This window comes from Lissotriton helveticus, chromosome 5_1 (assembly GCF_964261635.1).
Source record: "Lissotriton helveticus chromosome 5_1, aLisHel1.1, whole genome shotgun sequence".
Taxonomy (NCBI): domain Eukaryota; kingdom Metazoa; phylum Chordata; class Amphibia; order Caudata; family Salamandridae; genus Lissotriton; species Lissotriton helveticus.
The window spans coordinates 1573573274-1573598025 of NC_136065.1; the positions used below are offsets into that span (position 1 = coordinate 1573573274).

Consider the following 24752-nt stretch of genomic DNA (forward strand, 5'->3'; position numbering starts at 1 on the left):
GAATGTTGCTAACCCCCCGCTTGGTCGGCCAAATTTGTGGTTTTTATATCCATGTAGCATAAATGGTTTGGTTTCCCACGTTTCCTGTAAGAAAATAATCTGACAGGGGAGCGATATGGAATCTATGTGTGCATTGTGAATCTTTTTTCCCAAACCATTTATGTTCCATGGGCAGATTCTCAGTTGTCCCATCTCTGTTGCTTTCGATGTGGGATTCTTACTTCTATTCGCTCATTGCTCCTTGTTGCTATGTAGTGCCAAAGTGATCCATTTTTCATTTATCTCTGAGTTTTTTCCTACTTTGATTTGCGGTAAAATCACTGACGCATTCTTAGGGGATCTGCCCCGTGCATTTTTCAGTACGGGAACTATTTGCCTGTCTATTTTTACCTGCTGTACCTGATTTTCATCAGTAATAAGTGGAGTCGGATAAACTTTTGGGACTTGCTTGGTAATTCTTATGCCCAGGCTTTAAATGCCTTTTGTTCCATTAGAATCTGTTCTGCTATAACCGGTGAGTTTAATGTGATTATAGTGGGAGCCTGGAGACTATGTTTTCCTGTCATAAATTCAATAGAATCGATATCCTCACTCTCAATTTTGAGTAAAGATGGAATAGACTTAAGTAATGTAAGTATATATTCCCTCGATTTAATGTTTCATGCCTACCTCTAGATTCAAATTCTGGTGTAAAAATAAGTTGTACTTTGTCAATTGGTAGTTGGTTCTTGTGAGCATCTGTAATTCTTTTTATCCCTTCCCTGTGTTCAATAAACAAATGATCCCAATCTTGTAATTCTGTAATCATTTTTTCATCCTCCCTCTTATTCGATTTAAATATTGTTTCTAATTTTTCATCAGCATACTGGGTTTGATTCTGAGTGGTTTTTAGCATTACTTTTAAAGGGGTGCTATCCTTCCTTCTTTGGGAACTGGAGGTGATCGGGCTTAATTCCTCTTCCTCATCTCCTTCTAATAGTTTGACCTCAGCTTGAGATTGACTCATTAAGGTCCTTATGTCCGCCTGGTGTTCTAATCTTCTACTTTCCTCCCTTGATGGATCATGTTCTATATTTAACTCTTCTACCTTTTGCTTCACTTTCCTGATTTTAGGGATTTCATCCCGATTGTTTTGTTCCATCCCTATTTGCATTGTTTTAGCACTTTTTCCTGATATTTTTTCCCTTGATGGTTTGTTTTCAAATATAGCAAAATATTTATCATTACCATTCCTATTAGGTGATAAGATCTTTTTATCCTCTCTTGGTAGATCATTTCCTATATCATGTCCATTCACGTCTATGGTTGTTATGTGATAGTTGTCCGTTTGAATTGCGGGACAGTGTTTAGTTTTTACGTATTTCCTTGCTTTGCGTGGTTTTTAGGTCTCGGCTAGAAACGCGCTGAAAGCGCGTTCTCGCCAGAGAACTATAGTCGGCGTCTCAGCAGTTTGAAGACGACGAAGTGAGACAAGACCTGGCCGCGCGCAGCGTTTTCCCATAGGATAACGTTGTGCGCGCGGCCAGGTCTTGTCTCCACAGCATGGCATTGCATGCCGGATCGTGACGCGCGCCTCTCTGGAATGCAGGGGGAGTCTGCAGAGAGGCGCGCGAACAGCCATGTTTTTTGTTTTTTTTTCGTCCCGTGTCTGAGGTTGGAATGTGGCTGGATTCAAATTACAAAGCATGCTGGCAAGACTCGTAGCAAAAATGCGGAGACATAAAGCTGTTAATAATTAATTTTGCCACTTTGCGAACTGCGTATTTCATATTTACATTATACCACGCGCTTTTGCAAATATGAGACATGACCGAAAATAGAAGAAGCATGCACGTACAGTCAGGAAGCATGTTTTATATTTTATTTACTGTTATTTAATTTGACTCCTTTAATGTTATTTACTTTCACTACTTAGTAAACAGCGCATTTCAGAATTACATTAGGCCGCATGCTTATTAATGTTATTGTATGTCTCTTGTTGTCAAAAAGCGCATTTCAGATTTACATTAGGCCGCATGCTTAATAATGTTATTGTTTGTATGTCACTAGTAGGGAAAAAGTGCCTTTCTTCACACATTATAGTCTGCTCCACCCTCGCTTCTGTGACTTCTCCACAGCCCTCTCCTTCCATATCGCCCCAAGGTACTCTAGATATGGTCAGACTTTTTGACGTAAACTTCTCTGTAATAAAAACTTGCCAACTTGTGACCAATAAACACAGACCTGCCGCCTGGGTCTGAGCAGCCACTGTGTGTCGTGTATATGGTATGCAATGCTGCTAGTGCTTTCGCAACAGCCTTTTGTGATTTAACCCCCTGCTGCCCTGTGGCCAAGAGCCCCACCCTGCCGCTTCATACTGCCCCCCTGCCTTCATACTGTGTCCCTGCCTCCTATACTGCACGGCGGTGACACAGCACTGGGGGTACGTTGCACGCCGGTGACACATTCCGGGTTGCCTGTGGACCGACACTGGTCGCTGATGACAGACGCTGGGTGGCATTGCCTGGGGGCATACTGCATGGCTGTTACACTGCACAGGTGTGACACTCCTGCCCCGCCTCACACTCAGCGCGGACCGTTTCCTGGCACTGCACAGTGGTGACACTGCACACCAATTACTCTGTACAGTGGTGAGAGCACTTTTGATGACATTGCACGGGCGTAACTGCATGAAGACGACTTCACTGGGGTGACGCAGCGTGGAAGATAGACTGCACAGGTGTGACAGACCCTGGTGGTACACCGCACAGCAGTAGGGGTTGGAGCCCAAGTCTGGCATGTGACACGTGTCACTCTGTCATGTGGCATATGCCACATCTGATGTGACATATGCCATAGATTTTCTTCATTATTATCAGTTGAGCATTTCCAAAGGACTATGTTTCACTCTGCTAAAATAAATAAATTGTCTAAAAAAATAAAAATAATATTAAAAAATAATTTCCCGAGGTGGGGTTTGAACCCTGGTCAAAAGGCACACAAAGCCCCTGTGAAGTAACAGTGAGCCATCTGTTCTGCTGAACTTTCCCCAGCCAAAGGCATTTATGTCATAGAATAATGATGTCGGTCCTTCCTCTGTTTCTATTGTCTTTGGACTTTAGATACCAGAAATCTTCTCTCGATTTACATTCTTTAAATACAAATAGCCCTTCCTTTCATACAGTCTGCCACTAGCCCCATGCATTTATTATTGTTACACAACCATCCCCACATTCTCATTCCACTAAATAAGTGATTTCTTTCATAGCAAACCTGTTCCCCCTATCCACATGCCACCCAGCATGCCATCAATGCCTCACATGCACTATGACTAAGGAGGCCATAGTTCTCCCAGATACTGCTAGGGTGTGATTTACACAGGCACAGCTTTCATTTGTGGAATTTACAAATAAAATTTAAATTAAAAAAAAACAAAAAAAAGATTTTCCCCAGCTGGGGTTTGAACCCTGGTCAAAACTCACTCAAAGCCCCTGTGAAGTAACAGTGAGCCATCTGTTCTGCTGAAATTTTCCCAGCCAAAGGCATTCATGTCATAGAATAATGATGTCGGTCCTTCCTCTGTTTCTATTGTCTTTGGACTTTAGATACCAGAAATCTTCTCTCGATTTACATTCTTTAAATACAAATAGCCCTTCCTTTCATACAGTCTGCCACTAGCCCCATGCATTTATTATTGTTACACAATCATCCCCACATTCTTATTCCACTAAATAAGTGATTTCTTTCATAGCAAACCTGTCCCCCCTATGCACATGCCACCCAGCATGCCATCAATGCCTCACATGCACTATGACTAAGGAGGCCATAGTTCTCCCAGATACTGCTAGGGGGTGATTTACAAAGGCACAGCTTTCATTTGTGGAATTTACAAATAAAATTTAAAAAAAAACAAACAAACAAAAAAAACGATTTTCCTCAGCTGGGGTTTGAACCCTGGTCAAAACTCACTCAAAGCCCCTGTGAACTAACAGTGAGCCATCTATTCTGCTGGAATTTGTATCCAGCCACAGGAGTATCATACATGGAAAAATGATGTTGGTCCCTCCTGTATTTCCATGGTGTTTGGACTTTAGCTGGTACAAACACTCGTTCTATTTATATGCCATTAAGGAGAGAGACGCGGGCGTATTGGCCGCAAGGACGCGGTCCAGTCTACTATGTGTGTCGTGCGTCGGGGTGTAACAAGTAAAGAGCCTCTGAGTGGGATGGCTGTACGCCACACATCCACAGCTCCCAAATTATGCATCACTTCCCCTAGGCGTGCCGTCATACGTGGTTTCGTGCCAGAGCGAGGAGGATGCCGATCTAGATCCGGGTCCAACACACAATTAAAATCCCCAAACCAAACGAAGGGGGTTTCCAAGTCCGAGACAATAAGGTCCTGGAGATGGGAAAAGAAACACGGATCATCAACGTTAGGTGCATAGGAATTTAAGAGCAGGAAATCCCTACCATCCAGCTTGATTCGCAGCAGCAAGTACCTGCCTTCGACATCTGCCTCAACATACTGAACGGCACAGGGAACCCCAGGTGCCACCCAGATTAGGACCCCCCTGTCATAGAGTGACTGCTTTACCAAAATATGAAATCTATCCCTATAGAAGTACACCTTGAATGGGTGCAAATATACTACTTTTTTTAATTCACATAGCTTGGCAGTAGTAGACTTATGAATGATGCTCCAGTCTGAGATTTTAAGGTATATCACTGACAATCGAACAACCGAAAGGTGATGGGATGAATAATTGCAAATAGTATAACGAATGTCAAATGCTTGGGGAAGCATTCCAACCCATCGTTTTGTGCCCAATGTTACACTGCAGACAGAGGCCCACTTAACCCCTTTTGTGCTCCCGTCGGCCACTACCTCGCTGGTGCTGCCTACCGGCCGACGGAGCCCCGTCCAGCAATTAGAACGCCCGCACCGCAGCCGAAAAAACGCTGCGGTTAAGGCGTTAAAGCAAATCAGTACTGATGCTGTTTCTCATGGGGAAAGCCCACGACAAGCCTTGATCATCTTACCTATCCACCCTGCAGCTGACTGCTTTTTTAATTGGGAAATTTGAGCCCCCCCTGAATCTCACTAACTAGGCCAGTCCCCTGCTGGAGATGCCACATTCATGCCTGGCACGTAATCAGACACATAAGGGCTTGATTTGCTTGATGCACAGAGTCAAGTTTACTCTTCCTGTGAGTTCATGTCCCCATTACATTAAGGTTGTTGAACTTGTTACTGTGCCTACTACATAATACACTGCAACCTACAAGCTGCAGGCTCTAATCCCTAAAGTATAGTTAAAGGTGACTGAGCCAGCTGCACAGGTCTGCTTGTGATCTCCAGGTTACACATCCCACTCCAGTTACGGTTACTCAAAGGCTCAATTTACTGCAGAATAATGTAAATAAACTGCAGATTGCACTTTTGAATTCACATAGGAGCTACCCAGCCTCTCACTCTTCTAAGGTGGACACAATCTGTACATTTAAATATAATGCAAACATGAAGTAGGACTCAGGTTACTGTGGGTGAGTCTCCAGCACATCTTTCATAATAACCATGTATCTTTCAAAATACTCCTCTCTTATAACAGTATTGCTGGGGGGACTGGTGATTTACATGGTGAGCTCAGGTCACATTCCCTACTTTCCCCAGTTGTAGCAGTAGGAATTGTAAAGCACATTTTCACCCTGAAAAGTACATTGGTACTGAAAAACAGATGTTCATTGTTCTCTAACTCAATAGTGCTCCTTTTATTAACCACAGAAAGATGAAAGGCTGAGTCAACTTCCCAGCCTTTGAACCCGTGACCCTGAAGTCAAACACAGATCTCTGCAGTTAAATGTATGAGTCCCCAGAGCCACCAACTGATCAAAAGCAGCAGGTCAAGCAGTGCACTATTCATAGTGTTTGGCTACAGACAGCTGCAGCTGTCTGTTAGCAACTGCTAATGAGTAGGCCTGGGCGGAGTTCGTGGAGTTCCGCATGACTGAAAAACTCTGCTGTGCTGCGCGGACTTCCGCAAGCTGCAGAGTCCGTTACGTTGCACCATTCGCACTGATTTTTAGAACTTGGTGTTTGACCCGTGCTATAAAATCAGTGCAAAAGGTGCACGCACAGCGCAAGAGGGTGCAGCTTCTTTCTGCTGCTCGAGTTGATGTTCTACTAGGGCAGCAGCTTCCTCAGTGCGAATGGAAGGTTTCTCAACGCAAGCGGTAGCGACCATCCACACTGCCGGCATTGAAAGATATCGCCGGGAGGTGGTCTGGGGTAAAATTCTCCCCGCTTGAAAACTTATTGTTGGTGAGCGCAAGTAAGTAAAAACTCTGCTCTGCGGAGTTTTTCATAACTCCGCGTGCTACGCGGAGCGTGGAGTGGGAAAAACTCAGCAAAATCAATGAGCGAAGTGGAATTTCATGCTCAGGCCTACAAAAGAGCTCCACACTATCAGGGTCACTGCATATTCATTTTTTTACATTTTGCTGTTGAAAACCATTATATCAAATGTGAAGTGACTGCCATCTTCTACTTCATAACTTGCAATGCATGAAATAATGGTATTGTTACCTTAGGTATCACAGGCAAAACACTTGTGTTGGCTTTGTCAAATGCTTCTTTCTGTTCTTATCTTTGTGTGTTGCCGGTCACGCCAACACTCTGTGAAAAAGCATTGGCATAGCCAATATGTCGTGCCTTTGGGACCTTATAATTATTTGGCCATGCAGCACATTATCCTGGGTGGTACAGCATCTACTGTTACTTCACGGAATGGGAGGAATGGCACCCTCACAGCTGCCCCATCACGTAAAGGACAGTGCCCTCACAGCCATTGTTAGAGCACAGTGCTGCTACAGCTGCTCCAAGCAGAAAACACACAGCACTCCTGTAGCTGCTGTGATACGTTGGCCTGGCATATGCTGTCCACTATTCTAGTGGGCACCTAGCACCAGTCCAAATGACCCTTATTGATGGTAGAATGTGCGTGTCCATACACACACACGCACACACACACCTACACACACACTCACACACACCCTCCACCCCCACCCACCCCCCTTCTCCCTCACCAACAAACATTGCGTGCTTTTTCTTTCCCTCCCTCCTCCTTCTCTATGGCTGGTCTTCTTCCGTCCCTGCAGCGCTGTTACTGGTAGAATGATGCGTGTGCTGTGGCTCCTCTGGGTCCTCGGCTGGGCCAGCATGTACTCACAAAAAGACCCACTGGTCATCTTGGACAGCGACAACCGATCTCTCCTTCTTCACCGAGTTCTACGCCTCGCCACTGGGCACGAGCTGCAGGCCACGCCGATGTGCACGGTCACGGCGTGCCTCCAGCGTGCGCTGCTCTTTCACTTTCCCTTAGTTTTGAGTCGTGGAGCTCAACGCTGAGACTACAGTGCGGAGTCCTTTCCGGAACCAGGGAAAGCACACGTAGTAGAAGAGGGTACGTGGCATAGCCCTTGATGAGCAGCTGAGGAAGAAGCCTACCAAGCCGATACCCAATTATGAGTTACAGCTCGACGTCCGGCCCTGAAGACGAGCTATGCAATAGAGACCTACGACAAGCCAAGGAAAAGCATAGTGGCGAGACACTGGGTCCAAGTGCTGCATTAATTAGGTGAGAGCTGTGGGTTTGACGAGGCAGCTTGGAGAGGACGGCGTTGGAGACTGGCCCTTACTAGTTGTCTACAGGATCATTGGGCAGATGCAATTGCATTTTCGTTGCAGAGCGGAAAATCCCCCTGCTCTTTCTAGCAGTTGCTCCTAAGCGATTCCTGCACGCACCAAGTTCATTAATGACTCTGTCAGGCCGCCTCCAAAATGAAAACGCATTTTCAGAGCTGCCTTTGTTTCGAAATCACTCTTTTGTTGACTTATCAGCTTTTTTGCCTCAGAGCGTTCCGCTGTGTTGAGCTGACACCTTGAGCCGACACACGTACACGCAGGTGGCCTTCATCAGTGAGGTCAGCGCCCCCTGGGGGGTCCCGTGGACCGCTCTCCTCCAGTCTAAATAGCCTCATTTATCACGACAAGGCCCAGTTCTCTTCCAGAGTGAGCCAGTCCAGCACTTACAGTATTCACATCAATTTATACAACGTATGCTTGGCACAAAGCGGGGAACCGCGGGAGCCATACCAGTCAAAGCATTTGCAATGCAATAGGTCTCACATTTACACGAGTTTAAGCTAGTGGCATTGTAAATGACAATGCATTTTATTTATGTTTTAAAAAAGAAAACATAAATAAAAGTCATTTATTTGCAATGTCAATTGCTTAAACTTGCGTAAATGCCAGACCTATTGAATTGCAAATGCTTGTTTAAAATGCCATTGTACTCCAAAGTACGGGGCAATCCTGTCATGTGTACGTATACTTCTGGTGCCTCAAAGAATAGCATACGGGATTGGTACACCACCCTCAGCTTGGCTAGATACAGCAATGCATAGGGAAGTTTCTGCTCACCTAGTTGGGCCTTGTCTGCCATAAATTACTGTTGCTTCTTCTGGACTAGCCTTGTGTACTCATGACATTTGAGGATGCAAGTGTTTTTGAACATCAGGTGTTCTTTGTCTGGATTGCTTTCAAATCATGTCTCTGTTGTGCTTATTCAAAATCTTTGCAATGAAAGGACTTGGCCTGGCTTCCCGGGGCGACTTCTGCATCATGGCCCTGTGTGCCCTTTCTACAACAAAATAATAGGACAACAACTATGGAAGTAGCCAGCCGGTGAGCCACTTAGTCAGGAACTCTTCCATGCTCCCCATTCATTTTGAATAAGCTTTATTCGATAGCAATTATCATAAAAGCATTTCACAGTCACATAAAAGTATATAAAATTAATATTTCATATAGTAAAAACAAGTTTTAAAAACCTGGCTATACCGTCCACTCTAAATCTATGCTTAATATCTTAATTGGCATTTGCTCATTAGGTTTAAAATTACAGATTAGCTAAAACACATGTCCCATACAAAACAGTTAATCTTCAGTACTTTGCAAATAATTCCTATGTGTAAATTATCTCTCAGATCCACAGATTAGATGGTATTTATTTGCACATTACTCCTTAATTGTGCCCTTATACGGATAATCCACGCACACCCCAGGTACTTTGTAACACCACATAGTAGCGAGGACCTACTTGAGTCACTTCTCATGATTCGTAGAGCATCAAGGAGGTTTCTAGTGCCCAAATATAATACATATAGGCTTGATCCATTTGGCCCTTGCTTGCTTGTAGGCTGGGCAAGCAAAGACTACATGGTCTACAGTTTCTTGTTGTGCATCACAGCAGGGGCAGTTATATAGGTTGGAGGTTGTTGGGTCCCATTTTGCCAGTTTGGTATTTAGCCTTACTGACCCTAATGTAAACTGCATATATAGTGCCCTGTCTCTGTGTTTCCTTATAAAATCTAGATAAGGTTCCAGGGATCAAACTGATTTATGCTGGATGAACTCTTCAAATAGTCAGACAAGCATTGGTTTATGTAAGACCTGGTGATTTACCCAGTTCCAGTAATTCTTTTTTAACTCTCTCTTAGTCGGAGTGACCTGCTTGGCCCAAGCTTTGGCTAAGCCCAGCTTGGTCAGTAATTCCTTTAGATCTTTAAGCCACTTAACACCTTTGTTGTTATCAAGGGTAATTAGCTCAGAAAGGACCGTCGCATAGCTATGGAGTTCTGGGGTGCGTCTTATCCAGTACAGAATAGGGCAAAGTATATCCACCTCACTAAAAGTGTGTCTGCCCATGTCAGAGACTATGGGCTTGAGTGGTGTATTGGTAGGGACGGACACCAGATCTCTAAAGAATTTACTCTTTGATCGTACAATCTCATTAGTTTTTTCGAAGCCCCAAAGTTCAACGCCATAAATTCTTGACCTCACAGCTTTACCTTTATAGACTACTAGTGAAGGAGCTACCAGTCTAATTGACGTTAACCTTTGGTCCCTACCAATGGCATCCACCACCCGCTTATGGTTCAGTAACATTTTGTTCATGTGAGTCCCCCATTGCATTTTATGCGATAACCTAATACCCAGATAATCAAAGGAATGGACTCTCTCTAAGGGGTAAACCATTGTTAGTGAGAGTGTTATTAAAATGTTTGCCCAGATTGAAAGCCATAAACTTAGTCTTTGTGATGTTTATCATTAGGCCCCTTTGTGTACAGAAAAAATTGAAAGCGGGTGAGGAGTTCCCGGAGGACCATTGGGGTTTTCGATATTAAAATAGTGTCGTCGGCCAACAGTAGGGTATTTTTTTTTTCTCCTTCAAAAATTGGAGCAATTTTATTTTTGAAATTGGCTCAAAAAACTAACCACTCCATTTACATAAAGTGAAAAGACGGTAGGAGCCATCACACAGCCTTGGCAAACCCCCTGTTGAACTGTATCTTGTCTTTACTTTGCCCATGAGCCCCCATCTAACTCGGGCATAGGTTTCATCATGGAGGCATATTAAAATATTTAAAAGGTATGAGGGTAAGCCCATTTCCTGGAGCACTGACCATAGCTTCTCTCGCGGCACTAAATCATAATTGGTTTTAAGCTCAATGAACGCAAGTAAAGACTTCCCATGACAATTATGACTACTTTCCAATATAAAATAAGTAATGTAAACACTCCTGTACTGGTACCTTTACTAAAACCTGTTTGATAGGTGGAAAGATTATCTTCCTCCTCCATTCAATTTTGAATCCTATTTACAAGGGCTCTGCCAACCACTTTCCCTGTATTTTTTAGTATCCTGGCCGTATAATTTTTTATATATAGTTATGACCTCTGCTCCTTTCCTAGATATAGCGACTTCTGCTCCTTTCATTATATTGTTGATTAAAAGCAGGATATATTGGGCCCACTTCTGTAGTTCTAATTAGAGCAAGTCACCCAGTATACCATCTGGGGCTGCCGCCTGTGCAGGAATAGTACAGTTAATTGCATTCTCAATCTCTTTCATTTGGAAGAGATTGGTATCTTCAATTGTAAGTGGAACCTGAATTCTCTTCAACTGAGAGGTAGGTAGGGCCTCTAGTTCATCCGTGTGCAGTTGGGAAAAGTCATCCCACCAGGCCTCATCACCAATATGGTTCGTGATTTGGATGTTGTCCCTCCTATTTCTCATCTTGATTAGAGCCCAAAAGGAGACAGTAGAGTACTACTAAAGTTAAGTGTAACACACTTAAGTAAATAATTAACGCAGGCTGCAGCGACAAAGGAGGTTGTTGTGGTTGGTGGCGCGATCGCTTTCACTTACCCGTGTGTTGTGGTTAACGTGACCTGCCCTGACCTCGACGTTTACTTCTCAAGGCTCCTCGTCAGGCTCCTCGTCTCGACTCAATACCAGGAGGACTGCAGTACACAGCATGGCAATAGCAATGATAGCACGCACAAGCCAGCCACGACGAAGCAAGCCAAAAGTAAAACTGGGAAATACTGGATTTGGTGGTCTTTGGACTCCTCCCCCAGACCCCAGCAAACAACTCACATGCAAAACAACAAACTGTTGCTTGGTCTGGTGGAAGAGGCAATGGCCCCTGCCACACCCCCACAAACTCAAAGCCTGCCGGACTGTCCCGCCCTCAGCCATTGAAACTAATGGAGGGCCTCCAACTCCTCCCTGGGCCAAAGGAATAACGCCCAAATATAAATGCTATTCTGGCAGTGAGACACAGGCTGCACGCTCCAGTGTATCGTCACTGCCCTACTTTATGGCTCCAGGTCGAAGAAATCTTCGTCCAGCCAAAAGCATGTGCAGAGCAAAGGCCATCCTCCCCCACCCCCTTAAAAAAACAACACTTGAACATGTTTGTTTACCGAGCACAAGCAGCCAGCAAAATACATTGCTAACTGCTCAGTGTTCCATCATGCATTTTGTTAGTCCCCCACAGTCCCCCACAGGGTGGGAGGGCGACGCCCATCTTGCCCGTGTACACCAGCCGCCCCTGGGTTTGACATGGTAGGGTTGTAACTTACGCCATTAAGGCAAGTTATATGCAGAGTTACTTTGCATGGATTTCTGTTGCTGGATCTAAGATCCAATAAGGCTGTGTGTTTCATGGCATTGCAGGGTTTGAGACACATCGATGGCTGATCCAAGTCAAGTTAAGTCAAGTTAAAATTTGTATAGCGCTCTCCTGACCCAGAGGGTCTCAAGGCGCTTGAGGAGGGGGTGTTCGCTACTTATCAAACAGCCAAGTTTTGAGTTGTTTTCTGAAGGAGAGTTGTTTATGTGTGAGGCGGAGGTGGGTGGGGAGAGAATTCCAGGTTTTGGCCGCTAAGTAGGAGAAAGATCCTTCCTCCCATGGTAGTTCTTCAGAAGCGTGGAATCGCGGCGAGGGCTTGATTGGAAGATCGGAGTTGGGGGGTGGGGGTGTAGAAGGTCAGGCGCGAGTTGAGGTATTTAGGTCCTAGGTCGTAGAGAGCCTTGTGTGCGTGGGTGAGGAGACGGAACGTTATTCTCTTGTTTACGGGGAGCCAGTGGAGGTCTCTCAGGTGACCGGATATGTGCTTGTGGCGGGGTATGTTTAGGATGAGTCGGGCGGAGGCGTTCTGAATGCGTTGGAATTTTTTACTGTCATTTGGCTGTGGTTCCAGCGTCGAGGGTGTTTCCGTAGTCCAGTCGGCTTGTGACAAGTGCTTGGGTGACTGTCTTTCTTGTTTCGGTGGGGATCCAAAGGAAGATCTTTTTGAGCATACGTAATATGTTAAAGCATGATGATGAAACGGCATTGACTTGTCTGGTCATCGCGAGGGAGGAGTCTAGAATGAATCCCAGGTCGCCAGCATGGTCCGTTGGTTTGGGTGCGCTGCCCAGTGTCGGTGGCCACCATGAGTCGTCCCATGCGGAGGGGGATGATCCTAGGATGAGGACTTCCGTCTTGTCAGAATTCAGTTTCAATCGGCTGTTCTTCATCCATTCGGCTACGTCTTTAATCCCTTCGTGTAGGTTGGTTTTGGCGATGTTTGTGTCTTCGGTGAGGGAGATGATCAGCTGTGTGTCGTCAGCGTAGGAGATGATGTTGAGGTTGTGTTGGCGTGCGATGGATGTGAGGGGGCTCATGTAGACGTTGAAGAGGGTGGGGCTGAGCGATGATCCTTGTGGTACGCCGCAGATGACTTCGATGGCCTCTGACCTGAAAGGGGGGAGGCGGACTCTTTGGGTTCTTTCGGCGAGGAAAGAGATGATCCAATCCAATGCTTTTCCTTGTATCCCGGCGTTACTGAGGCGTTGTACTAGGGTGCTATGACAGACCGTGTCAAACGCTACGGAGAGGTCCAGGAGGATGAGGGCAGCTGTTTCCCCATTGTCGAGTAGTGTTCTGATGTCCTCTGTGGCTGCGATGAGGGCGGTCTCGGTGCTGTGTTTGGCTCGGAAGCCAGACTGAGAGGGGTCGAGGGAGCCGTTGGACTCGAGGAAGGCGGCGAGCTGACTGTTGACAGTCTTCTCTATGACTTTGGCAGGGAAAGAGAGGAGTGAGATGGGGCGGTAGTTCTTAAGTTCAGTGGGGTCTGCTGTAGGTTTCTTTAGTAGGGCACTGAGTTCGGCATGTTTCCAGCTTTCCTGGAAGGTGGCGGTTTTGAGGGAGCAGTTGATGATATCCCCGAGATGGGGTGCTATGATGGAGTCAGCCTTGTTGAAGATGTGGTGGGGGCATGGGTCGGTTGGTGATCCGGAGTGTATGGAGTTCATCAAGCGGATGGTGTCTTCGGTGCTGATCGGGTTCCAGGTGCAAAGGGTGGTGGTGGGGGGCTTCAGTTCGGTAGTAAGGGGGGTGGACTGGTCGCCGAAGATGTTATGTATGTCAGCGATTTTGCTGTGGAAGAATGATGCTTGTGAGTCGCAGAGGTCTTGAGAGGGAGTGATGTGGTTGGAGACGGCGCTGGGATTGGTAAACTCTTTGACGATGCTGAAGAGTTCCTTGCTGTTGTGGGCGTTGTTGTCGATTCGATCCTTGAATGCTGATTTCTTGGAGGATCGGATCAGCTGGTGGTCTTTGCGGGTGGCGTCATTGAGGGCGGTCATGTTGTCTGTGGTTGGGTTTTTTCGCCACGTTTTCTCGAGGGTGCAGCAGTTCTTTTTGGAGTTCTTGAGGTCGTCATTGAACCAGGAGGCTTTTTTGCTACCTTTGTTGTTGTGATGGTTTTTCAGGGGTGCTAATTCATCAGCGCAGTGGGTGATCCATTGTGCGAGATTGACGGCTGCTTGATTTGTGTCCGATGATTTGGCGGGAGGGTTTTGGTTTAGCGATGTGGTGAGTTGGTCGGTGGTAATTATGTTCCAGTTTCTGCGGGGGACTTGTTGTGGGTGGTGGTGGGTCGTGGTCTTTCTAAAGTTGAAGTGGACGCAGCTGTGGTCTGTCCAGTGGAGTCCTGTGGCATGGTTGAAGGAAACGTGCTTGCTGCAGGAGACGATTGGGTCCAGCGTGTGTCCGGCATGGTGGGTGGGGGTGTTTACCAGTTGTTTGAGTCCGAGATTAGCGAGGTTGTCCAGAAGGGTGGTGGTGTTGCTGTCGTTGTTCTTCTACAGGTGGAAGTTGAGGTCCCCTAGGAGAATGTAGTCCTCGGAGGGGAGGGAGTGTGGGCTGATAAAGTCGGTGATGTCTTCCCTGAATTGTGTGCGGGGTCCTGGTGGTCTGTAGATGAGGGTGCCTCTAAGTGTGGTCTTGGGGTCGGTGTGTATCTGGAAGTGAAGGTGTTCGGCAGCTGTGAGGGTGTCGTCGGAGCTGGTCGTGATGCGGATGGTGTTCTTGTAGACGATGGCGATGCCTCCTCCTGTTTGGTTGATGCGGTCCTTTCGGATGATCTTGTATCCGTCCGGGATGGCTACGGCGATGTCGGGCGCTGATGAGGTGTTCATCCAGGTTTTTGTAAGAAAGGCGACGTCCGGTGATGTGGTGTTGAGTAGGTTCCATAGTTCAATGGCGTGTTTGGGGACCGAGCGCGTGTTGAGCAGGATACACTTTAGGTGGTTGTTGTTTGGGCTCTGTTTGGCGGTAGTGGTTGCAGTGTGGGTCCTGATGCAGCAGAACTTGCAGGATTGGCAGGTGAAGGGTCCATGGGTGCGTCCTGGGGCGGCTTGGTGGCAGTCGGAGAGTCGGCCGGTGTTAAGTGCAGAGAGGGTTGCGACATCGTACGTTAGGCGGGTGGAGTGGTTTTTGCGGGGGCTAGGGGGTCTTGCGCTAGGCGCGGTCAAGGCGCTGATGGAAGAAGACGGGCTTACCTTTGGCGCGCCCGCTGCACGTGAACGCTGCGCGTAAATGCATCTGTCATAAGTAGATAGTGGCGGGGGCGGAGCGAGGGAGGAGCAGCTGGGAGGCGGGAGCGGGGTGGCGAGTGGGGAGGGGATCATACGGCGATGCTGTATATAATAAGGCAGCGGGGCCAGAGCCTTCAACGACTCCAGGATACTGACACAGTCTAAAGAGATATTTTTTGTTCACAACCCCAGGTCTTCCTCCAGGCGGATAGCAGCACTCTCCGACCCGCTTCATTACACCACTACCCCATGCCAGCCATGAAGCTGTGGGGGACCAGCCGACCTCCACCTCATCGTAATGGATTGCTTAGTCAGGAGTAGAGGCAAGTCTATAAAGCGAAGTTGTTCTTTCTGCGCCTTATGGAGCCGCATCAATCCCAAAAGGAATACTGCATGAGTACGCTGAATGGGGACACCAACCGTAGCTGATATCAGTGATAACAATTCTAACCAGTAAGACATAATCACGGTGCATTGACATAACATACATAGCAGGTTAGCATCTTATATTTTACATCTAGGACAGCAGTGCTGTGTGGCTGGGAAGATATGCTGCAGTCGGTGCAGGGTGAGATATGCCCTCTGCAAAAACATGTATTGAATGAAGTTGAATTTGGCATTCCGTGGGATTCTCAAAGGGTATGCCAAGGACCTGCTCCAGTCCCCATACATCATGTCTGTACCCAAGTCTTCGTTGCATTTGTTGCTTAAAACATTCTGTGAAATTCTAGTTTGGTTAGTAATGCCTCTGTAAAGCCAGTTGGTGAGGTGTCGGCCATTCCCTATCAGGTAGGTTATGAAGACCATTTCATGGTGGGGAGGTTTCTCCCTGTGGGGGGACCAATGTTTCTTTACATATTGCAGAAGTGTGGCATGTAGTAAATCTAATGCATCCGTGACTCCTTTGCTCCAGACAAAATTGTCGTGTTCCATAAATGTGCTGTTGTGAAATAGGTCTCCCACTCTAGCTAAACCGCCTTCCGCCCAGGGGAGCAGTCTCAGTTTAGTGAGGAGGCCATTTGGGGTCAGGATCCCAAGTAGTGGTATGGTGTAAGAGTAAGGGAGGCAGCCACGTGTGTAGTGTGTGGATTATTTCTAATAAATGAGAGCTGTGCGTAAAAGCAGCGAGCATCGGTCGGAATCTTAGCCTCTGGTAGGATCAGAGTATGAACCTGTCCGCGATCCACATCGGCAGGTGAATAATTTAATGTAATGTAAGTTACGCCCTGACAGCCAATCTGAGAGGCACTGTAACCTAGTCCCCTTTATCAGTGTCCAGTTGCAGCTCATTCAGTCCTACTCTGCGGTGGCCACTTCCCCAAATCAAAACGGAAAGAGTGATGTTCATAGTTAAGCAGCAGGGTCGGGATCACAAACGGCAAATTGGTTAAGAAATACAGTAGCAAGGGGAGGGCTACCATTTTCGAAATTGCCACTCGGCCCATCTATGATAGCAGTAGGGAGGACCAGAAGGTTACATGTGAGTGTAGCGAGCGCATAGCCTTACCTAGGTTAACGTCAATGAGGTTTGGTGTTGAGCGATAAATCTGTATACCCAGATATTTTAAAGTATGTGCTGCGACTTTTAAAGAATGAGGGCCAAACTGAACCGTCTCTTGGCAATCCCCTTGCCGGGAAAAAAGGCATAATACATACTGACATTAATTGTGATGCCCGAAAGCAACGCAAAAGCATAAAAAATGCCTGTGGCCAGTGATAGAAAGGTGAGGTCTTAAGCATACAGAATGATGTCATCCGTGTATGCGGAGATAATGTGTGTTGTTTGGCCGATACGTATGGCCGGTTGTACAGCCGATAACCGTACCCTAAGGGCTAAGGCTCCAGGGCCAGCACAAACAACAGAGGAGACAGTGGGCAACCCTGCCGTGTGCCTTTTCAAACCGGGTACTCCTCCGAGATATGTCGCCCTGTACGGGCCCTTGCCGTGGGGTCCTTGTACAGGAGCCTGACCCACATTAAATAACCCGGCGGTATGCCAAATAGTTCAAGTGCTGGGAATATGTAGTCCAATATGAGCATATTGAATGCCTGTCTCAGATCCAAGGTGATACAAACTGCGTGGGCTCTCTCCTTGGGGGTTGCAGTCATAACATGGTAAAACCTGCTGATGTTAAGTGAAGTGCACTGCACTGGTACAAACCCACATTGATCTGGTTGGATTAGGTTGTGTAAATATGGAAGTAGGCAGCCAGCCAGTACTTTACTGAATAGATTGTAGTCTGTAGTGATTAGAGATAGTTGGGGGGAACTCTGAAAGATACATTGCCTGGCGTGCTGGTTTGGAGAGAGACATTAAGAGTGCCTGTCTCATGGTGGGTGGCAATGACCCCGAGAACAGCGCAGCATTACACAGTTTCTCTAGTTGTGGCACCAGAGTATCCGCTAACGTGGCATTGAATTCGGACGGGAGGCCGTCCAGACCTGGGTCCTTGTTTTGAGGGAGGCTCCTGATGGCTGCCTTGATTTCGGACCTTGTGATAGTGCCAGATAGAGCGTCCTGCGCTGTTTTTTCAAATTGTGGGAACTGTGCGCCTGTTCAAAATGGCATGAAGGGGTCTTCCACCAATGGGGGGGGGGGACCTGGTACAAGTCTTGGCAATATTCACAAAATGCTGCATTTATATCCCATTGTGTATTCACGGTATCCCCAGCGCTAGTGGTTATCTCATGTATCGGGGGATGTGGGGGGTAATCTCTGAGAATACGTGCTAATAGCGGGCCAGCCTTATCAGCATCAGGCGGAGGACTGGCTGGAAACCTTCACCAATGTGGGGCCTCGGGACATGGCCACAACAACAAGGCTACCGAAACTGAAAGGCCCTTTTCGCAACTGGCGGAGAGAGCAACGGTATACGAGAATAAGGACACTGCCTTTGCCACTTGTGGGTCCACGCTCGGAGCTGATCCTGAGCGGACAGCAAGACACCATGCAGGCAGTTGCAGAGATCAGGGGTTCCCCGATGAAGAGAATGCATCTAAATCCAGCCAATGAGACATGTCGAGTGATGACGAACAGATATATGGCCTACAGCAGTGGTTCCCAAACTTGTGACTCCTGGGGACCCCCATTGAGTCACCACTGGAAGCCGGGGACCCCCAAGCAATTTGTACGAGTTAAATTTCAAATATTAAAACAGTAATTTAAAAAAAAAAAACAGGTGTTCACACAAAACAAATATTGAAAGTACTAAGGATTTTGGGGCCAGATGTACGACCATTTCATTTAGCGCCTCGCAATTGGCGACACAATGCAAGTGGCAAATTGCGAGTCGCTAAATGAAATGTAGAACAGTGTGTTTAACACTGTTTGGGATTCCCAATGGGGTCGCAAATTGCAGGGCTCATTAATATTAATGAGCCTCTCGCAATTTGCGAGCCCATTGGAAATGCCCGCCCTCCCAGGGATGGTGGCCTGCTGGGCTCAGCAGGCCATCATGTCTGGGACTGCTTTTAAATAAAGCAGTTTTTAAATAAATGCAGCCGGTTTACCATGCATTTTTAAAAAAAAAGAAAATGAAACGTTTTAGTTTCATTTTTTAAGGGCAGGCAGAGGTCCCTGGGACCTCTGCCTGCCCTTAAAAAATAATTTTGCACGCATTTGCAAAGGGGAAGGGGTCCCCTGGGGACCCCTTCCCATTAGCAAATGCATTACCATCTACTTGAAGTAGGTGGTAATTGCAAGTGTTTTGCGACCGAAAACCATTTGTACATGGTTTTGAGACTCGCTATTCGGAAGGGAATGCCCCTCCCAAATAGCAAGTTGCAAAACCTATTTAGCGAGGCACAAACAAATTGCGACTCGCGAAATAGGCTATGTACATGGCCCAATAGGTTTTTGCATGCGCAAATGGGTTCACGAACCCATTCGAGCATATAAAAACGGATCGTACATCTGGCCCTTAGTATTTTATATTGAAGGAACAGCCCCTCTGTCACATGGATTTCATTTGTTTTATAGCATCTCTCATACCATTGTAGGATGTCAGAGCACTTTACATCACACACATATAGAGACATTGAATCATACATGTAAATCAGTGTGTATATAAAATGTTACATAAGGTAAAGGGGACTACAGGGATTACATGTTATTCATACTGGTAGGCATTTTTAAAGAGTGCTTGGTCTGGAAAAGCACAAACTCAGGATTCAGAACATAACACAGTGGCTAGTAACATTAAAAATGTATTTCCGTCCTAGTAAATCTTTTTAGCAAGATCAGGATAATGAATAACTGGGAAAAAACATAAGTTACTAACTTGTACCATGCAGTTTGCAAGCAGCTCTTTGATGACAGTTTATAGGCCCCTCTGCTAGATTACGATTGCCACTTATGAAGTGCACAGTAACAAAATAATCTCTGTGACAAAACCAGTAACCACGAACCTATGCACATAAAATACTGCTTTTCTAAAATGCATGTTACACGTTCTTTGCAGTAGGCACATTAACGCTCTGCGCTACATTAGTTAAGTCAAAGCTGCCACTGAACAAAACTCGCCTCGCTCTCCAGCAGGTACATTAATCACTGGCATTATCTTGACACTTTTATTGTTGCTGGAAAGCTGCTAATTACACAAGAAACTTTTCTGTGCTTTTAAAACTGCTGCCTACGGACCCCCTGGGAATGTGTCACGGACCCCTGGGGGACCACGGACAACAGTTTGGGAAACACTGGCCTACAGAATTCGCAGGATTCAGTAGGAAAAGTGGATGTCAACCAGCAGACGGCGTACTTGATTGCATAAACGCTGCAAGCTCCTGTATTTGTATGGACTATGAATTGAGGTATTGGGGTGTATGTGTGGGGGAATGCTGTTGCTAGACGCGTAGAGACCTGGGATGCACGCTGTTAGTAATCCACAGTATTTGCTCAATACTGTGTTGAACACTGAAATACATGAGGGAACCGGTACGACTGAAACGTATATTTTATTGCTGATTTGTGAAATATTCCTGAGTTAACATATGAAGTTTGCCCCAACTATATTGTATGTTGCCTGTGCATGGGGAGCACCTGAGACGCTAGAAACGAGGACTGTACTCTAAAGTATAGCAGTTTGCAGCGCACCACCCAGGATTGTTTTGACTGTTATCTAGTAATCCACAGTATTTGCTCAATACTGTGTTGAACACTGAAATACATGAGGGAACCGGTACGACTGAAACGTATATTTTATTGCTGATTTGTGAAATATTCCTGAGTTAACATATGAAGTTTGCCCCAACTATATTGTATGTTGCCTGTGCATGGGGAGCACCTGAGACGCTAGAAACGAGGACTGTACTCTAAAGTATAGCAGTTTGCAGCGCACCACCCAGGATTGTTTTGACTGTTATCTCAGATTAGGAGTTTGGAGGATTGCTGGTTACATTATCGGATTTTTGGAATTATTAAAGCATATATCTTTTTGTGAGACGACAACTGTTAAGAGTAGATTCATACAGTGTAACATGCTGCGAGTCAGCGAGCAAAGAGGGGTATGTAATGATGAGCTGTGTTTAATTAACACAGCTGTTGGGCTGCCACTTACACAATTTCACCTGATGCGTTGGAGGGTTAATGTCTTCAGTTAAGATTGGTACATGGGGAAAAGCTTCATGAGCATCCGAGATGGCGGCGTGAGCTAAGAGCTCCCGAGACCCTCGCTGCCTCCTACATATATACTGAAACGAATACGGATTATTCGGATGGAATATTGAAGTGCAGACCCGGCAGAGGCACTATCTGCTTTCCAAAATAGATTTGGACATTGGGAACATGAATTACACCGATCGCAACTTTCTGGCCCACAGGGGTGAAAGGGCATGGAGCTCAAGTGGCACCAATACCCAGGCAGTAGTTGAACAACAACGGCTAGCTGCAGTGGGATCGATGCCCCTGGTCAACTTTCGGTTTCGTTTTTGAGACCTCCCTGGTGAGCGAGGGTGTTATCGACAGATTGATCATCGGCCTGCGCCGGGCGCTTCACTCTGCAGTGTATCTACCGCAAGTACTTGTGCGGACCGGGAGAAACCCTTTCTCAACCTGAACATTTGAATTCTAGTGGGCTATGAAGTGCGGATATTGACAACAGGTCGCACAGGGCTCTCCGGGGCACAGAACCCAATATGGCGGGCAAGCAAGACGGAGACCGGCGGAAGACCAAGTTCACCGGCAGGGGCAGTCTGACGCAGGCGGATAGTATCGAACGATTCACCCAGCCGAGGGGATCACCCGGTACCATCCCTAAAACTACTGGAGGGGCAAATGTGACTTTTGAAGACCCAGAGGAATTGACCCTCCAAGTCGTCATGGGCGACATTGCTGGCATGAAAACTTCAATCGGACAACAATACGAGGCTCTGGCTTTAAAGTTGGATACCGTGGCTGTGGATGTCACCTTAATCAGGGCGGACCTCTACAAAACGAACGAGAAGGTCAAATCCCTAGATTTGAAGACAGCCAGTCTCACTACCGACGTTTCTCACTTGAAAAAAGGAGGTCCGTAATTTGCAAACTGCCAACAAACAGTTCGCCCGCCGATTGGAGGATTCCGAAAGTCGTGCAAGGCGGAATAACATACGCATTATTGGTATTCCTGAAAAATCGGAAGAAACAGCAACAGATCTTTTTGTGGAAGATCTGCTCCTCAATCATCTCGCCCCCAAAGGCTTGAGTAAATTCTTCACGGTGGAACGGGCGCACAGAGTGCCGGGCGGGAGGCCGAAGCCGGGTGCCCCACCAAGTCCTATTATCGCTAGGATTTTCAACTCCCGCGATAGAGACGCTATTTTGCAGGCATCGAGAGTGGGTGGACCCGTCAAGTTTGAGAATACTACAGTGAGCTTCTACCCGGACGTCACTCAATCTGTCCAAAAACAACGATTGGGCTTTCAAGGAGTAAAAAGGCGGATGCGAGACATGGATTTGAAGTACGCTATGCTCTTCCCTGCACGGTTGCGGGTCGAATATGAGGACAAGGCCTTTTTCTTTGACCGCCCAGATGTGGTTAGTGACTGGCTTGACACTCTGCCCGTGAGAAGAGATCCGGCAGACCGCTCTGGGGGTACGGAAGACGGCGGATCGGCGCAAGAATAAGGAATATTGACTAGGTTCCCTGAACTATTGCATAGTGTACTGCTGGGGGTCGCATATCGTATGTATAAATGTGTTTTGCTGCTACTACGAGGTGGCGGGAGGGACAGGGACTCGTCCTACTCTGTGGTTTCTTTTTGTAGACTAGTTAGTGAATGGGGCGACAGGCACACTGCAAGTTGGGGTGGCTGATGGGTCAGACGCAGGGGTGCAGGGAGGGGGGTAGATGCTGGGTTTTCTGGTTGGGGGGCGGGGGTTGGGTGTTGGGGTTTGATTTGGTTTTACACAAGGTGCCGTATCGTTTGCTTATTGTCCGCTGGTGATGCGTCTTTCTCTGGGATGGGGTGGTGGTCACTATTGGGATGGGGGATAGGGGGTTGAGACTAATGTCATGGAACGTCAATGGTCTCGGGGACAGAATTAAAAGAGGGGTGGTTCTCCAACTACTCAAGAGAATGTCACCAGATGTGGTCCTGCTACAAGAGACACACCTTATAGAAAATTCCTGCTCAGCCATGAACAGACAAGGTTATCGTCTTGTCGCTCATTCGGGCTTCACCTCCGGGTCTCGGGGGTGGGGGTAATGATCAGAGGCTCCCTCCCCTTGGAAATTGATGAGGTGATTTATGATGACAGGGGACTTTATGCAGTAATAGTGGGCAGATGGGAGGGCAAGACCATACTTCTAATGTCTGTTTATGTCCCACCTGGTCTGCAATCGTCCACATTTGAAGATATCGGTAAAGTAATTCTGAATCTCCCGGAAGGATTCCTGATAGTGGGTGGTGACTTTAATTCGGTTGTTTGTGGGAGGGAAGATCGTTATCCACCTAGGGACCTGCCAGGATCAAAGGCTTGGCTGAGTAGGCTTATGGACACTTTGGGATTAGTAGATTGTTGGCGCTTGCTACACCCTGGGCAGACACAATACACCTTCCACTCCGGGGCACATGGCAGGCTCTCTAGGCTTGATTATGTACTGATGCCAGCGGCGCAGGCCATGATGGTTAAGGAGATTAGACATCTGCCTCGTGGCATTTCAGATCACTACCCGCTACTCATGGTGTTGGATACTGGTGTTAAAGCAGAAGGGAGGTTAGCTCCCATAAACCCATGGTACCTCCGCAACCCTAGGACCCGTGCAGCATTGGTTAGGTCTATAGAGCACTATTTACTTGAAAACTTGGGGTCAGTGTCTTCTGCTGTTTCACTTTGGGAGGCTTTCAAAACAGTTATCCGTGGGCAGGCTTTGTCGTTGATTTCCTCTGCCAAGAGGAGTAAACATGAAGAAGTAATCCGACTTGAATCCGAAATAGACGAGTTGGAAGAAGATTTGGAACATGATGTTACTCAGGAGAAATTTCATGCTCTTAGTCTCAAACAGAGTGATTATAAAGCACTGGTCACTGACACTGCCAGATCCATGAGTAGAGAGCAGCAGGGGCGTTTGTATGATGTTGGGGATAAGGCAGGTAAATTGATTGCATGGCTGGACAAGTAGGAGAGAGCGAGTCGGGTGGTTCCGGTGATTGAAAGTCAGAGTGGTATGAGAGTTACTGACCCAGTGGAAATAGTGGAACGCTTCGCAGAATATTATCAGGGGGTTTATTCTCCCGTATCGGACAGACCCGAAGAGGACTGGCACTTGTTGTTGCGAGACATAGCTTTACCCCGCCTAGCTGACGAAGACAGGGAATTGATGGATGCTGTACTGACTGCGTCCCTACGGACGCTTGTGCTCCCCGCAGCCTGAGCCCCTCAGAAGGAACATCGCGCTGCTGCCTGCCTGCACGGAAAGAGATCGCTCGCAGCGCCTGGTATCGCTTTTGCCCACTTTAGACATTTATTTGAGTACAGTGGCTGCGCACTCGGCGCCAGAATTAATTTGCCTGACGTAATTTATTTGATTATTGCTGCGCACTGTAGACTTTGCTGTGTGGGGTAAAGAGAAGTGTTTTGCGAGTGTTTGTGACTGTGCTATACTCCGGCTGTGCCCCAGTCTCGTTTCAGGAACAGGGCTGCCATTTTGGGACTTTGTTTACCTCCGTGAGCCCGTGCCTCCTCCCAGATCCCGCCTCCCAGCTGACCCTCCCACGCCCCGCCCCCTCCACTATCCATTTATGACAGATGTCCCAATGTGCAGCGTCCAAACGCTGCGGCCGCGCCGAAGGTTCGCCAAAGGTAAGCCCGTCTGCGCCCGTCCGCGCCTTGACCGCGCCCAGCGCCTGTCCCCCTGGCCCCCGCCGCTCCCAACCCTCTAGAATCACATATGATGCCGCTACTCTCCTTGCCCTCAACCCCGGACGTACTCCTCTATGCTGCGAAGCCACTCCAGGACGTACTCACGGCCCATTCGCCTGCCTCTCCTGCAAGTTCAACTGCTTCAGGACCCTCACCAA

The 24752-nt window shown here is 47.1% G+C and overlaps 1 protein-coding gene across 2 annotated transcripts in view; it reads left to right on the plus strand.

Moving 5' to 3' along the window:
- Positions 1 to 24752, plus strand: part of CIMAP3 (ciliary microtubule associated protein 3) — a 263845-nt gene that overhangs the window by 23800 nt on the left and 215293 nt on the right. Inside the window, exon 1 of one of the 2 annotated variants that reach the window (XM_078644710.1) lies at positions 15688 to 15707. The exons of the other annotated variant lie outside the window; for it this stretch is intronic. The gene's annotated coding sequence lies outside the window, so the exon portion shown is untranslated. Of the gene's footprint in view, positions 1 to 15687; positions 15708 to 24752 lie in introns of those variants that run through there. 2 annotated transcript variants of the gene reach the window in all.